This window comes from Saccopteryx bilineata, chromosome 3 (genome assembly GCF_036850765.1).
Source record: "Saccopteryx bilineata isolate mSacBil1 chromosome 3, mSacBil1_pri_phased_curated, whole genome shotgun sequence".
In the NCBI taxonomy this organism is placed as follows: domain Eukaryota; kingdom Metazoa; phylum Chordata; class Mammalia; order Chiroptera; family Emballonuridae; genus Saccopteryx; species Saccopteryx bilineata.
In genome coordinates, this window is record NC_089492.1 from 262,035,547 (window position 1) to 262,051,698 (window position 16,152).

The window sequence follows — 16,152 nt, forward strand, 5'->3', positions numbered from 1 at the left end:
GATTCTCTAGCAATTTCTTCTATGGTCTGAAAAAATCAGAAATGGTTAGGGACACCTGTTAAAGCTGCTTCATACTCACCATTCTAACAATTCAAACAACCCAATTCCTTCTATTCAAGGAAGTCATTCAAAAGTAAATGGAACTAGGTTACTCCTGCAGTTCTTGTCTCATTTCATCAGGCAATTAAGCCAGTGGTATGAATTTCTACTTGAGTAGGAAGTTGCTATGCTGAAAATGTTTTCTACTTTGTCTGATAGTTGTTTCTCTAAGTCCTAACTTAAAATGAAATTGAAAAGAAAGAAACTATACAAGTCAGCCTGAATACCGTTTCCCCCAAAATAAGACCTAGTGCAGTTTTTTTCAAGCTTAGAAATATAAGGCCTCCCCTGAAAATAAGACCTAGTGCGTCTTCAGGAGCAAAAATTAATACAAGACACTGTCTTATTTTCGGGGAAACAGGGTAGATTGTTGTACATGGAAATAGAGTCACTGCCTGACCTGTGGTGGCGCAGTGGATAAAGCATCGATCTGGAAATGCTGAGGTTGCCGGTTCGAAACCCTGGGCTTGCCTGGTCAAGGCACATATGGGAGTTGATGCTTCCAGCTCCTCCCCCCTTCTCTCTCTGTCTCTCTCTCTCCTCTCTCTCTCCCTCTCTACCTTCTCTCTCCTCTCTAAAATAAATAGATAAAATTTAAAATTAAAAAAAAGAAAAGAAATAGAGTCACAAGAAATTCTTGATGGCATTCAGAGTTTGGCTGGTTATGCTGATGTTTGTGATGACATGACTCCAGTATATTAATAAATGATTTTTTTGTTCAACAATAAATGTGAATTCTTGTTCATGGAAAAATAAGACATCCCCTGAAAATAAGACCTGGCTCATCTTTAGAAGCAAAAATTAATATATAAGACACTGTCTTATTTTCGGGGAAACATGGTACTATGGTAGTACAACTGATCTGCTTCAAAATACTTCTCTTGGCCTTGACTTTGTAATTCTCTTTCTGAGATGTTATCCTAAGAAAGTAATCCTAATGTGGGAAAAATGATAGGTGGGAAGATGCTCACTAGAATGTTAGCTTAGACTTCCAATTATAGCACAATAGTTAAATGCACTGTAGAAAAAGACTTGAAGAAAACACAAAATTTAAAGTATTTGTCACATCAGAGTGATGGGGTTTTGGACAATTTGCCCCTCTATTTTCCAAACTTTAACAATGTTATAAGGCATTAGTTCTACTTCTAACAATATAGAAATTCTCATCACTAGGCTCTAACACTTCAGCCACAAAGCAAAACCTAGACATGCTAACAGATACTTACAAGTTGTCTGTTTTAACCCAGAAACCAAAGAACAGACAGACACCACTTTGCCCCAGTAAAGATGCCATCTAAATCTAACCCAAATCAGGAGCCAGTGTTCTTCCCCAAGCATTTGGTTTCACTGATGAAACCAATGACATTTTAGTGCCTGAGTCACTGCCATCTGAGGCTTAGATTAAGAGAAAGAAAGGACTATCTTCTAGGGAGGGAAAGAATCCAATTCAGTATCAGCACCTGTCTCCTGTTCCCTCCTTAACATGGTCCTCTATCTCAAACTCCAGGAGTAAGGAAAGCTAGTAGTAGTGTACAAGCTGAAGTCAGACTTGGGAACTGTTTCAACAGCCAACAGCAAACAAGTAACTGTGTAGAAATGGGTTTCTCTCTCTCTCTCTTTTTAGCAAGAGGGAGGCAGACAGACAAAGAGGAAGGGAAAGGAGAAGCATCAACTTGCTGCAGCACTTTAGTTGCTCATTGATGCCTTGGTGTGTGTGTGGGGTCCAGCTGAGCCAGTGACCCCTTGCTCAAGCCAGCGACCTTGGGCTTCAAGCCAGCAACCACAGAGTCATGTCTATGATCCCAGGCTCAAGAGAGCAACCCTGCATTCAAGCCAGATGAGCCTGCACTCAAGCCAGCAACCTCAGGGTTTCGAACCTGAGTCCTCGGTGTCCTAGGCCCACATTCTATCCATTGTGCCACAGCCTGGTCAGGCTCTCTTTCTCTCACTCTTTCTCTTATATTCAAGGAATATTATGAAGACTAACCGCATAAGAGCATTTAGCAGGCACCTTTGACATTGTATAAGAAAAAACTGCATTGGCTGATTTCAGCTGGGCAGTTGCTTTAAACAGAACATTCCCCATTCTCATACATAAAGATAGATTCAAGGATGCCAACTGTCCCTAGCTACGATTCAGCTACAATTAGATGTATGAAAAGATCTGTGACTATAAGTCTATAATTAACTTAAGTACAGGAATTTTTATGACCTCTGGAGGAAAAAATAAGAAAACAAAAAAAGCAAGCTCATTCCTTCCGTGGAACATTTCAACTATAACTATTTTCCAATTGGATGGAAAAGTTTTACATGACAGGTTTGGTAATACTTCAAGGCAAACAAAGCTGTGTTGTACATGAGAAATATTTTTAGAGCTATGATTATTTTTATAGGCTTATATGATAGTATATCAAGAAAAAAAATTTCATGGTGAATGCTGTAGCTGCATTAAAGATGGTAAAACTATAATGATCTAGTCAATAAACATAAACATTGACTACAACATCATAAACTATATGCAATTTAAAATAAATGATAATATGCTCTGGCCAGTTAGTTCAGTCAGTCAGAGTGTCATCCCAAAGTATGAAGGTTCCAGGTTTGATCCTGAGTCACAGCACATACAGGAAGTGACTAATGAATGCACAACTAAGTGGAACAACAAATGAATTCTCTCTCTCTCCTTTACTCTCTCTGTCTCTCTAAAATCAATTTAAAAAATTAAAATAAATGATGATAATCCTTGTCCTCTAAACCAAGCTGTCTATATGCAGGCAACATGAAAAAACAGAAATTTATATATTCTCAATATATAGGATGGGGCAAAAGTAAGTTTATAATTGTTTATATGGAAAATAATATAATAATTAATAAATAATACAAGAATAAACTCTTTCATGTACTCACATCTGTAAAACTACTTGTGCATCATCCTGTAAAAATTTCTCAACTTGCACTGTCAATTAACACAAGCTTTCCTCTAGTCTAGTGAATGCCCTAATCAATAGCATTTCTCTATTAAGATCATCCTCTGATGAAGAAAACAAATCAAAATGGCAAGTCCTTCAAAGACTACCCAGGAATTCCTTGAATAAACAATAATTCTTGAGGTCTTGATGAAACACATGATTCATTCATTGCAGGGTACCATATACTGTCCTAAGCATGGCCATGGAGCCCACCCTCAGAGAAATTAGTTGGAACAATAAGACATTGTACAATGATAGCTGTGATACTTTTGAATGCGGTGGTTCTCAATCAGGAACAATTCTGTTCTCCAAGAAACATTTGGAAATGTCTGGAAACATTTCTGGTTGTCACAATTGAGGAAGTGGTACTGGCATCTAATGAGTAGAGGCCCAGGATATTGCTAAAATCCTATAACACACAGGATAACCCCACAACAAAAAATAATCTGGCCCAAAATGTCAACTGTGCCAAAGTTGAGAAACCCTGTCCTAATGGTAATGAGCAAAAGGGAAGCACAAGAGGTACAAATAAAATACTAATGTGGTAGAGCTTGGGCCTTTCTAATTTAGAATGTCAAACAGCAACATCCAATGAAGACAATGGGAATATGAAGAGTAATGAGATGAAAATTTTTTTTTTTAAGATTAGTCTCATTGTGGTAGAGATGAAGTATAGGAAACAAACCCAAGTAGCAGAAAGTAAAGGAAAAAACCTGATGATGACAATTCAAAGGAATAACCATTAGGACTGGGTAAGATATGGCTTAACAATCCTCAGATTTCAAATCTTGGGATTAAACTTCAAACCAGAAGGTTCAACTTTCAATGCATTTGCTTGTTTTAAGTAAAATGAATTTCTGACTCATAATGCTTCACAGAAAACTAAAAGAAGGAAGTTACTTTTAAAAGACTTAGTCCCTGGTTAAAAAAATAATTACAACTAAACAAATGTATGTATAAAAGAAAAGGGATGAGAAAAAAATCCCCTCGTGTTGGATACATTTTACAAACTGAACAGCTAACCTCCTCAAGGCAAAAATACACTCACCAAATCTTAACAATACCACCACTCTCAGTTTGCATGACAAGCTGCGCTTCACAAAGTACTTTCACTGCTACCATTTTATTTAAACTTCTCTGAGACATAAATTATGTTCACCTGATTGATCAAGTATTTTGGGGGAAGAAAAAGGCAGGAAATGCCTATAGAAATTTCTGTTTCTTTTTTTGTGTGTGCGTGTGTGTGGGATAGACAGGGACAGACAGACAGGAAGGGAGAGATAGGAGAAGCATCAATACTTTGTTGCAGCACCTTAGTTGTTCATTGATTGCTTTCTCACATGTGCCTTGAACAGGGGGCTTCAGCAGAGCGAGTGACTCCTTGCTCAGCCAGCAACCTTGGTCTTCAAGCCAGCAACCTCTGGCCTCAAGCCAGCAGCCATGGGGTTTTGTCTATGATTCCATGCTCAAGACAGTGATGCTGCGCTCAAGCCAGCGACCTCAGGGTTTCAAACCCAAGTCCTCTGCATCCCAGCTGATGCTCTATCCACTGCACCACTGCCTAGTCAGGGCTATAGAAATTTCTTTATGTTGGACTGCAGGAACTCAAATCAGCAAACTGCCAACTACAGAATAAAATATAAATGCTTTAAACAAGGCATCAAAACCCATTCATAACCTGGCAGGCATCTACTTCTTTCTGGTCTTCTGCCATAAACTCCAGGTTCCAGTACCTCACTGAACAACGTCAACCCTTTCCTGCCTTCACATCTTTGCTCTTGCTGCTTCTTTTGCTTGGATGTGCTGCAAACACCCCGAACTTAGTATGTCCAAAATTAATTTTCTTTCCATGCCACTTCCCCAACTCACCCCTCCCTCTCACATTACCTATCCTGGTGAATGGTACCACCCAGTTCCCTAAGCCAGAAAACCAGGCAATCATCCTAGACTGGGAATATTTCCTCATTCCCATAAACAATCAGCCTCCAGTTCTATGGATTCCATCTTTTTAATATTGCTCAAATCTGGTTCCTCCTCTCCTTCCCAAAGTCACTGTTTTAGTTCAAGTCATGATTATGGCAATACTTCCAAACACCAGTCTACTTCCTCATCATTTCTCTTCCCACTTGACTGAACTTCCCGAAACAAATCCAACCACATCATTTTCCTAAATAAAATCTTCAAAACCTCCCCACAGATTTCAGGGTCAGTTCCAAATTCCTCAGCATAGTTTACAAGGTCTTTCATATTTGACCTCACCATTTCCAATTCTCTCCTCTTCTTCAAGCATTATTAGAATTCCAGTCACAATGTACTAGTCATGGTCTTTCACATGTCCAGACCTCCATGTCCTTGCACTTGTACTCTTTGCATGGAAATCCCTTTTCCAGGTTCACCGCAGTAAATAAGTCCTGCAAGCCTGACCAGTGGTGGCACAGCAGATAGAGCGTCAACCTGGGACACTGAGGTCCCAGGTTTGAAACCTCTAGGTTGCCATCTTGAGTGCAAGCTCACCCACCAACTTGAGCATGGGGCTGCTGGCTTGAGCATGGGATCATAGATATGGCCCCATGGTTGCTGGCTTGAGCAAGGGGTCACTGGCTCAGCATCTACTTCTGAAGCCCCCCCCAATCAAGGGATGTATGAGAAGAAATCATGAACTAAAGTGCTGCAACTACAAACTGATGCTTCTCATCTACCTCCCTTCCTATCCCCCCCCCATCTCTCTCACAAAAGAAAAAAAAAAGTCCTGCAAGAGTTGGCCTCCCACTTTCTTCTCAAAGCCTGAAAACCTGGCTCAGGTTTTCCTCTTCTACTGTCTCAGCCTTGTGCTCACTATAACATTGTAAGCCATCCCCACTTTCTTGTCTGTCCCCTCCTCCACTCCATAAGAACAACTGTATTCTTAGCTACCAAGGCCAAGTGCCTCATTTAATATGTACCTCACACATATTAAAGGCTCAAGAAATAATCGGCAAATGATGAATGTATTGGCTGCGCTGTTTTTCACTTGAGCAAGGATCCTTACAAAGAACTTCAACTGACACATTTCTAACTTTTGTCTCAAAAGGCTGTCATCCTCTCTTCATCAAACTTATTCTTATTCATCCTCCAAAATTCAACTTAAACTATGCTTCTGCAGAAGAGATTTTCCTGAGCCCCTGTTACATACTTGCATAGCACCCTGTTCTTTCCTAAAACTCAACATATTTATGTTTACTTTTTAAACATCCCTGCAAACACTGTTGGCTCCATGATGGCAGTGTCTAGCTGGTGTTGTTTCAAAACTGCATTTCCTGGATGTGGCAGAGTGCCTGAGATAGAATAGACACAATTTGTACTAAATTTAATTCTGTGAGGTGCATAGGGCTTGCCACTTAAAAAGATGAAAAAGAGCCCTGGCGGGATAGCTCCGTTGGTTAGAGCATCCTCCCAAAAATGCAGAGGTTGCTCATTCAATCCCTGGTCGGGGCACATGCAGGAAAAGATTGATGTTCCTGTCTCTCTCTCTCCCTTCCTCTCTCTCTAAAATAAACATTTTTTTAATATAAAAAAAATGAGGTGCAAATAAGTTAAATAAGGCATCTATGGCTACAGACACTTAGCAATAAGACAAGACCAAACCTGAGCCATCTGATTTCAGAAAGAGAACGATGCAACACCCTCAATAAAGTTAACTTGATTCTTAAGAATAAGAGTAACAGAGTAGAGGAAGGGAAGACGAACTGAATGCAAATACAAGGACTTGCCCTTCTTTTTAAAAACTCCCCAGGCAATCTAAAAACGCTACGAATAAATAAATAAACAAACAAATAAATAAAAAGTTCAAGCAGTCTTTAACTTGCCGCTGCTCAAGAGAAGACATCACAGGAAGACCGCTTCTTCAAAACAGAGTTTCCCGGGAAATGAACGCGGAAAGGACTTGGGCTTAGATTTAAGTAATTTAAGTCATGATTCCGATTCTTTCCCTCACTCCCTATATGACTGCAGACCAACCTCCCAGATCAATTTACCCGTTTGTGCAATGGGGACGAGATGGTTGAAGACTATTAAGGTCTTGGAGGTTCCTTTCAGGTAGGGCACCTTAGCTATCAGGCTTCCGCTGAGGCTGATGAACGAGACTGAGAAATCCAGCGGAAAGGCCTCCCCAGGACAGCCCGGCTCAGGTGGTCACCCCGGCCCCATCTCAAGAGACCGCACCCAAGATCCCAGGTCGTCCTGGGGGCCTCCGCCCCAAGCCCCTCAGCAGGGTTCACCACGCTCGCATAGGTCAGAAACATAGACCACTAAATAACGCCAGGGACCAGTGGGCCGCGGAGAGGACCCCCGTCCCTTCCCAGCAGCGCACGCTCACCTCAGAGTTCTGCCTCACCTCGGGACTGCGAACAGCCGCTCTCCACTTCCGGCAAGAACCGCCCAGCAATCTTCGCGCGACCCACTTCCGGGCCCTCACTGGGCGCGGCACCCCCACCGGAAGTGAGCGGCCGGCTGAAACGACAGACTAGAGGAGGGCCGGGGAAGAAGTCCGACCGCCCCGCTCGTGACTCCACTTCCTACTCATCATACCCGGGAGAGTACCCGCTAGCCCAGGGGGCACAAGCAATGGAGCCCCGCTCCGAGATGGGAGCGACATTGTGGGGCGTGCTCTAGGCTAGCCACGCCTTTCAACTGTAGAAGCCGCAATCGCCCAGACCAATGAAGGGACACAATTACTGCCTAAGCACGACCTCGGGATAAGGAGGACCGATGGGTGGCCAACTCTCCTTGTTAGTTTAGTTTTAATGGCAAAGGCCAGTGTCTTTTCACAGCATTCCAGAAGGAGTCTTGGAGGGACCAAGCGGTAGGTTTTTCTGGAGATCGGAGTTCCCGGCGGTTGTCAACTATGCGTGGCGTTAGAAACGAAGCCCCGCCTCTCTGGGCGTGGCTACCTCGGTTTCCCCGTTTGTGACCTGAAAAGGCCCCCTTGGACAGAGTTATCTGGGTGTCCCTCAGAGGCTGGGTGTGGGGAGAGGGTAAGGGAGAGCGCGTGGGCTCAGTCCTGGGTTTCTGGGCGTGTCCGCCGCTGCCAAACTCGCGCTTCTCGGGCTTGGAAGGTGGAAGCTCGCTCCACTTCCTGTTTGTTCGGTGCGCTCTGACCATAGATGGTCAGGTCTGGGGCCTCGCGGAAGCCTCCGCCCCGCGGTTTTAGAGTCCTTCCTCCCGGCTCGCAGGGTGCGGTCTCTGAGAATAATTGAGCAGAATTAGAGAAACTGCTCCGCTCCACTAAAACCCGCTTCTGAAGCAGCCTCACCCCGAGCTGGGCGTGCCCAGCCAGCTGCCACTGAGTTCAGGGATCAGTGCTTTGTTGCCTCAAGGATCACATTTAACAACCAGTGATTATCCTCCCACACAGATTTATTTCCAGAAAAAATTAGCGAGTGCTGTAGTTCCCATCCCTCCGATTGAACAACTATGACAAGTTGCTTCAAGTTGAATGCAGATGTTATATGCCAGAGTCATTCATTCAACAAATAAAGTTCTTATTATAAGAACTACCATTCACTGTGCGCTGACTACATGCCAGGACTGTACTGAATGTTTCAAGTGCATTTTCATTTAATCCTAATAGGGACACTCTGCGGTAGGTGCCATTATAGCCTCCAGTTTTCAAATGAGGAAGCTGAATTATTTGCCACGGCCACAGAGGAACTATTGTACCTTTTTGAAAGGAACACATCTCTCTGAGTCTTAAGTCCCATGAGCTTATTAACCTCTATATATAAACCATAGTGCAGGGGTCCCCAAACTATGGCCCGGGGGCCACATGCGGCCCTCTGAGGCCATTTATCCCGCCTGCCGCACTTCTGGAAGGGGCACTTCTTTCATTGGTGGTCAGTGAGAGGAGCATAGTTCCCATTGAAATACTGGTCAGTTTGTTGATTTAAATTTACTTGTTCTTTATTTTAAATATTGTATTTGTTCCCGTTTTGTTTTTTACTTTAAAATAAGATATGTGCAGTGTGAATAGGGATTTGTTCATAGTTTTTTTTTTAATAGTCCGGCCCTCCAACAGTCTGAGGGACAGTGAACTGGCCCCCTGTGTAAAAAGTTTGGGGACCCCTGCCATAGTGGAATCATTTGGGGCAGTTTTGAGTCAGTTTTACCTGTCCTTTGGATGAGGAGACATCTGGGTTCTAAGCCTGGCTTAGACCCTTAACAAAGGGTCAGACTTTTATCAGTACCTAACTTATCTGAACCTGGGCCTCTTTCCAATTTTATGACGCCCAGTATGTTTAAAAGAAAAATGACAAGCCCTGGCCAGTTGGCTCAGTGGTAGAGCATCGGCCTGGCGTGCAGGAGTTCCGGGTTCGATTCCCGGCCAGGGCACACAGGAGAAGCACCCATCTGCTTCTCCACCCCTCTCCCTCTCCTTCCTCTCTGTCTCTCTCTTCCCCTCCTGCAGCCAAGGCTCCATTGGAGCAAAGTTGGCCCGGGCGCTGAGGATGGCTCTATGGCCTCTCACTCAGGCGCTAGAATGGCTCTGGTTGCAACAGAGCAATGCCCCAGATGGGCAGAGCATCACCCCCTGGTGGGCATGCCTGGTGGATCCCGGTTAGGCGCATGCGGGAGTCTGTCTGCCTCCCTGTTTCCAACTTCAGAAAAAAAATAAAAATTAAAAAAAAACACAAAGAAGAAAAATGACAAGACACAATATTGTACAGGAATTGTATATTTTAAATAACGTTTACCAAAAAACAATGTCAGAAGCACACACATACAAATTTTGACTTGATTTAGACATAACATCAAAAGGTTATATTTGAGTGCTTCATTTATATGCAACCCAGAGCAAGTAGCATCCGCGGCCCTCATTGTAATCACCTCTCCATTTAGTCCTTCTGAATCTCTTTCTCAGTTAGAGACAGGAAATTCCAAGACCACACATGCATACTAGAGTAAGGTGAGAGAAGAGGAAACAGGAAGGAGAAGGAAGAAAGAAAGGAAAAAATTCTCCATCTATATAATGGGGTAATAATATATGAGGTTATAATGAGAAAGAGAAGCATTAACCTATGTGAAACCACTTTATAAAGTAATTTTTTGGTAAAGAATGCACACATGAGAAAGGGTTATCTAGGACACTTCTAATCTTTTAAAGACTCGAAACGTAAGCACTTAATAATTTTAGTGGGAGGCAGTTTAAGAGTATCTGTCACTTTTGAACTGTGGAGTAGCCACTTTCTGTCTCATGGCATTAATAAACTCTCACTTTAAACTCAAAATAAATTAATAGTTCTTCCTCTGTGCTAGGAACCCTGTTACTTTGTACCAGGCACAACTAGGGCCACAGTAGTGGACAAGTCAGACCCTGTCACTGTCCTCATGGAGCTTATAGTCTGTTGTGGAAACAGTGTCACTTGAGGGGGTCATCAGAACATGGGCTGGCTATTGGCTTCCAGCTGTTTCCTCTTCACTGATCTTGCCCAGTACCTATAGTTTCATCCATGGAGGGCTCTCATCAAGCACATATTCAGTGAGACGCTTTAATTCAGAGTGGTCATTTACTGGACTGAGATAGATGGGTAGAACATCTAGAGCAAAAAATAGTGGAGATGTCAATCTGTGACTGGCTGAGGTGCGAGATTCCTGTAGGAGAGGAATAGGAGATAAGGTTAAAAAAAAGAGGCCCAGCAAGCTGTCCAACTGTGCCAGGCAAGAGAGGTAAAACCTTAATGTGAAAGCAAGGAAGAGCTGGTCAGATTGCATTTAGAAACTCTAACTGTGGCCTGACCAGGCGGTGGCACAGTGGATAGAGCGTCGGACTGGGATGCGGAAGTACCCAGGTTCGAGACCCCAGAGGTCGCGCGCGGGCTCTTCTGGCTTGAGCAAAGAGCTCGCCAGCTTGGACCCAAGGTCCCTGGCTCCAGCAAGGGGTTACTCGGTCTGCTGAAGGCCCGCGGTCAAGGCACGTGTGAGAAAGCAATCAATGAACAACTAAGAAGTCGCAACGTGCAACGAGAAACTGATGATTGATGCTTCTCATCTCTCTCTGTTCCTGTCTGTCTGTCCCTGTCTATCTCTGCCTCTGTAAAAAAAAAAAAAAAAAAAAAAGAAACTCTAACTGTGGTGTAGAGCATGAGTTTGAGTGAGCAATAAAAGGGGCAGGAAGACCTGTTAGAAGACAGATAAAAAAATGTATCGAGAACTTGAATCAAGGCTGTGGTATGGGGTTGCAGGAGAGGGGACAATGCATAAGCTACCATTCTTATGAAGGGAACAGTGATGAGGAAGAGAATAAAGTGGAGAGCCTGCCCCTTGGTGGCACATTGGATAAAGTGTCAACCTGAGATTGCCAGTTCATATCCCTGAGCTTGTCCAATCAAGGCACATACAGGTAGCAACTACTATGAGTTGATGCCTCCCACTTCTCTCTCCTCTTTCTTTCTCTCTCTCTTTCCCTTCTCTACCCTCTCTCTAAAAACCAACAAGTAAGATCTTAAAAAAAGAGAGAGAGAAAAAAAAAAAAAGCCTGACCAAGCGGTGGCGCAGAGGATAGAGCATTGGACTAGGATGTGGAAGGACCCAGGTTCGAGACCCCAAGGTCACCAGCTTGAGCGCGGGCTCATCTGGTTTGAGCAAGGCTCACCAGCTTGAGCCCAAGGTCGCTGGCTTGAGCAAGGGGTCACTCGGTCTGCTGAAGGCCCACAGTTAAAGCACATAAGAGAAAGCAATCAATAAACAACTAAGGTGTCGCAACGAAAAACTAATGATTGATGCTTCTTATCTCTCTGTTCCTGTCTGTCTGTCCCTATCTATCCCTCTCTCTGACTCTCTCTCTCTGTGTCTCTGTAAAAAATAATAAAAATAAAAAAATAAAGAGGAAGAAGACAAATGGAAAGGGAATAATTTGAATAACTTTCAGTCTAGGTCTAGACTCCCATTGAATACTACTTTTCCTCCCTAGCAGGCCTCACCATCCTAATTAATTATTCATGCAATTATCTTATAATGACTTCTTTTTCTGTAAGTAACTTGAGGTTAGAGTCCTTGCCTCTCTGGCTCAAAACTGATACTCAATAGATACTTGTGGGAAATGTTGACTAAATGAAAATGATGAAAGGGGCCAAGGTGGCTCTGAGACTTGGAGCATGGGTGAATGGAAGGCAGGAGGAAGACTGGATCAGGGTTTTAGGGTTTTGAGCCTCAGACTTCAAAATCTAGCCTTGGGAAGAGACAGGGTTAAAGGAGTGCAGGTAATTATTTTGCAAGCAAGAAGTGACAACAGCCTGACCTGTGGTGGCGCAGTGGATAAAGCGTCGACCTGGAAATGCTGAGGTCGCCGGTTCGAAACCCTGGGCTTGCCTGGTCAAGGCACATATGGGAGTTGATGCTTCCAGCTCCTCCCCACCTTCTCTCTCTGCCTCTCTCTCCTCTCTCTCTCCCTCTCTGTCTCTCTCTCCCCCTTTCTCTCTCCTCTCTAAAATGAATAAAAATAAAAATTAAAAAAAAAATTAAAAAAAAAGAAGTGACAACAGAGAGTTGATTGATTCTCACACATGCCCCCTCTTCATGTACTGTCATTTTTTCATTTTGCCTAGATTTCAGCACATTTCTAAGCCTACAGATCTCTTTGTCTCTGAAAGTGTCACCCAAGATTCTTTCTTATCTCTCAGAATTTCAGACACAGAAGTCTGGCGGTTCATCTGGAGTGTTCCCCAGCCTGGCTCGGAGGATTGCCTGCATCTGTGCAGCCTGGCTCAGAGCCTGTCTGCATTTGGACAGATTCTATATCCCCCTGCCAGAAGGGGCTGATGACAGACAATAATCTATGCAAACCCATCTTTTTCCCCCTCCTGGGATGGGCTGCAGGCAGGCTTCAGCCTGAATTAGGATTTCAAGTCCAAAAATGACAAGTTGGCAACAGGAATATTGGCAATATAATTTAGTGGTTAAGATCTGGCTTTGGCATCACTCTGACCTGAACCTGAATCCCGCCACTTGCTAACTGTAATCTTGGTCAAGTCAGTTAACCTCAGAGGATATTAATATCCATCTTGAATGGTTGATATAATAATTAGGAGAAAAAATTTACAAAATATTTGACTCAAGGTAAATACTGAATGAGTAGTAACAATTACTATTCAATATAAAGAGTCTATTGTCTGTGTCTCTGGTGAAGACTACCAGGAAGCAAAATAAGGTAGAAATATTGACACAATGGATGATGTCACCATAACCACTGCCACTACTGTCCCATTTTAAGAAAAGTACCCCACAGTTCTTTATATCATTACTTCTTTATATCATTACCTTTTGATTCCAAGTTGGGGCCTGTGCTGTTGGCTTTAAAACTAGATAAATCAATTGCGACACTAGGATAGTTATGGTGAACATGATCAGCTTTGATCTCTTTCTGTTTGGGATGTTGCCCAAATATACTGCTCACAAAAATTAGAGGATATTTTATCGCTTCATATTCATTTCAAAATATCCCCTAATTTTTGTGAGCAGTATATATGAAGGGGATACAGATGCTAAGTGTCCAATAAGAATGATCGAAGTCCATGATAATAAACACTTGGGACTGCCCAACAGCAATATATACCCTTCTTTCTATATTTTGATTTCAAGAAATAAAACAAAACAAAACTTTTAACTAAAACAACTTTCCTTTATCACCTAAATCGTCATCATTATACTTATCCCCCACCCTCAAACAGAAATCAGCCAAAGTCTCATCAATTGCATTATCCAGCTTAAAGTCCAGGATCACTGGAAAATATTTTTTCTTCCTCTAGTTCCGTAATGATCCTGCTTCAATGTTCTTCAGTCTATGGATTGAACTTTATTTAAAGTCAACCACCACAACATACCACATGCTACATATATTAGGGGTTGGGAGGAAAGGAGAAGAAAATTAGATACAGTATGTAACTGTTGTACTGACAAGGCAGGTAAACCTTTCTACAGCTGATTGCAGGGCCTTAGTTGATAGTTTTGACTTCACGTATCCACTCCCCATTCCATACTCTCTTTGTCTTCAACCAACAGCTGAGTTCCTTTGGGTCATAGTGATGGGAAAAGAAGAGGGCACAAAGGAGGCATACTACTGTTTTAAAGGCCCCAATCCAGAAGTGGCATATATAACTTCCACTTATATTGTATTAAATAGAACTTAATCATATAAATAAGTTTTCTAGAGGTGATCCAAACCTTTTTTCTTAAAGGAGTAGAGACCTTGGTGGCCCTGCCTGTATGATATTCCCATAATTTTTTTTTAATTTTTATTTATTTATTCATTTTAGAGAGGAGGGGGGAGATAGATAGAGAGAGAGAGAGATTGAGAGAGAGAGAGAGAGAAGGGGGAGGAGCAGGAAGCATCAACTCCCATATGTGCCTTGACCAGGCAAGCCCAGGGTTTTGAACCGGCAACCTCAGTGTTTCTAGGTTGACGCTTTATCCACTGCGCCACCACAGGTCAGGCTCCCATAATTTTCTGCACTAAACATGGCAGGAGTAGGAGGTACACTAGGCATCCTCTGGATTATATCCTTAATTCTCCCTTTCTCTATTATGACAATTATCTTTTACCTCAGTAATCTCATTCAGCCCATGCATCACCGTAAAGTTTAACAGTAAGCTCTCCAGGGGTAAAACCCCTGATTTGTAGAATTTGCTAATTTCTACAGTGTGAACCTTCCCATCAGAGCCAATTTTAAACTGCCAATGTCATGTCACTGAATATAGAATTGAGAAAAATGCACTGTGGTGTGTGGAATAGTGGTTCTCTGAAGATGTCCACATACTAATCACTGGAACCTGTGATAATGCTATTTTACATGGCAGAAAGGACTTTGCAGGTGTGATTAAATTAAGGATCTTGGCTCTGGCTAGTTGGCTTAGTGGATGGAGCATCAGCTCAGCAGCAGGACATCCCAGATTTGATCCCCATTCAGGGCACACATGAGAAGTGACCATTTGCTTCTCTTCCCTTCTCTCTCCCCCTGCTTTTTGTCTTCTTCTCCCACAGTTAGTGTCTCAATTGGTTCAAGTGTTGGCTCCGGTACTGAGGATAGCTCTGTTGATTCAAGCATCGGCCCCAGATGAGGTTGCCAGGTAGATCCCAGTCGGGGTACATGTAGGAATCTATCTCTTTATCTCCCCTCCCCTCACTTAAAAAAAGAAAGTAAGAATGGCATTTGAATAGCCTGGGCAATAGTATTATAAGGATTATGGTGTCAGTTGGCTTTTGTTAATGGCTGTTGAAGTCTTGAAAAATGAAAGACATGCCTGACCTGTGGTGGCGCAGTGGATAAAGCGTCGACCTGGACTGCTGAGGTCGCCGGTTCGAAGCCCTGGGCTTGCCCGGTCAAGGCACATACGGGAGTTGATGCTTCCTGCTCCTCCCCCCCCCCTCTCTCTCTTTCTCTCTCTCTCCTCTAAAATGAATAAATAAAATAATTTAAACCTATAAATAAAAAAAATTTAAAAAAAAAAAAAAAAAAGAAAAATGAAAGACAGGATTAGATTGGCTATCAACACAAATATAAATGTCAGCCCTGGCTTGAGTGATATAGCCAACTACTATTTACTTCTCCTCCTTCATCAATCACTTCTTTTGTTTCTCTCCCTGACTTCTCTGCTTCATGTTAATTTCTAAAAGTTCAGTCTTATGTTCTTTATTCTTGTGCTTGCCAATGATCAAATTCCCTTTGTCCAGTATCTTTCTTTTCTTTTTTGTAAATTAATTTTAGAGAGAAGAGAGAGAGGAGGAGCAGGAAGTATCAACTCCCATATGTGCCTTGACCAGGCAAGTCCAGGGTTTTGAACCGGCGTCCTCAGCATTCCAGGTCAACGCTTTATCCACTGCGCCACCATAGGTCATGCTGTCCTGTGTCGTTAGTTATTATTTTCATTCCAGTGGCTATGTGATGTGTCTGCCATCCTTTCACATAGCTTTAGGTTCTTGTGCATCTTGCTTCAAATATGCTAAATGACTTTGGACGGTGTCAGTAAATCACCACAAGATGGCAGCCTTGCTAATTTTGGCTACCCTGAATCCAGTTATCAATTCCTTCAAGTTGGAGGGGTCAGGAGTGACTTC

General features: G+C 42.8%; 1 protein-coding gene across 8 annotated transcripts in view; it reads right to left on the reverse strand.

The window, feature by feature from the left end:
* The window catches only part of CAP1 (cyclase associated actin cytoskeleton regulatory protein 1), a 31,946-nt gene extending 24,344 nt beyond the window's left edge, over window positions 1-7,602 (reverse strand). For 2 of the 8 annotated variants that reach the window (XM_066269534.1, XM_066269536.1), the window contains exon 1: window positions 7,441-7,602. The gene's annotated coding sequence lies outside the window, so the exon portion shown is untranslated. Of the gene's footprint in view, window positions 1-7,422 lie in introns of all 8 variants that reach the window. The other 6 variants (XM_066269529.1, XM_066269532.1, XM_066269535.1 and 3 more) reach the window with 5 other exon arrangements.
* Window positions 7,603-16,152: the final 8,550 nt, after the last annotated feature.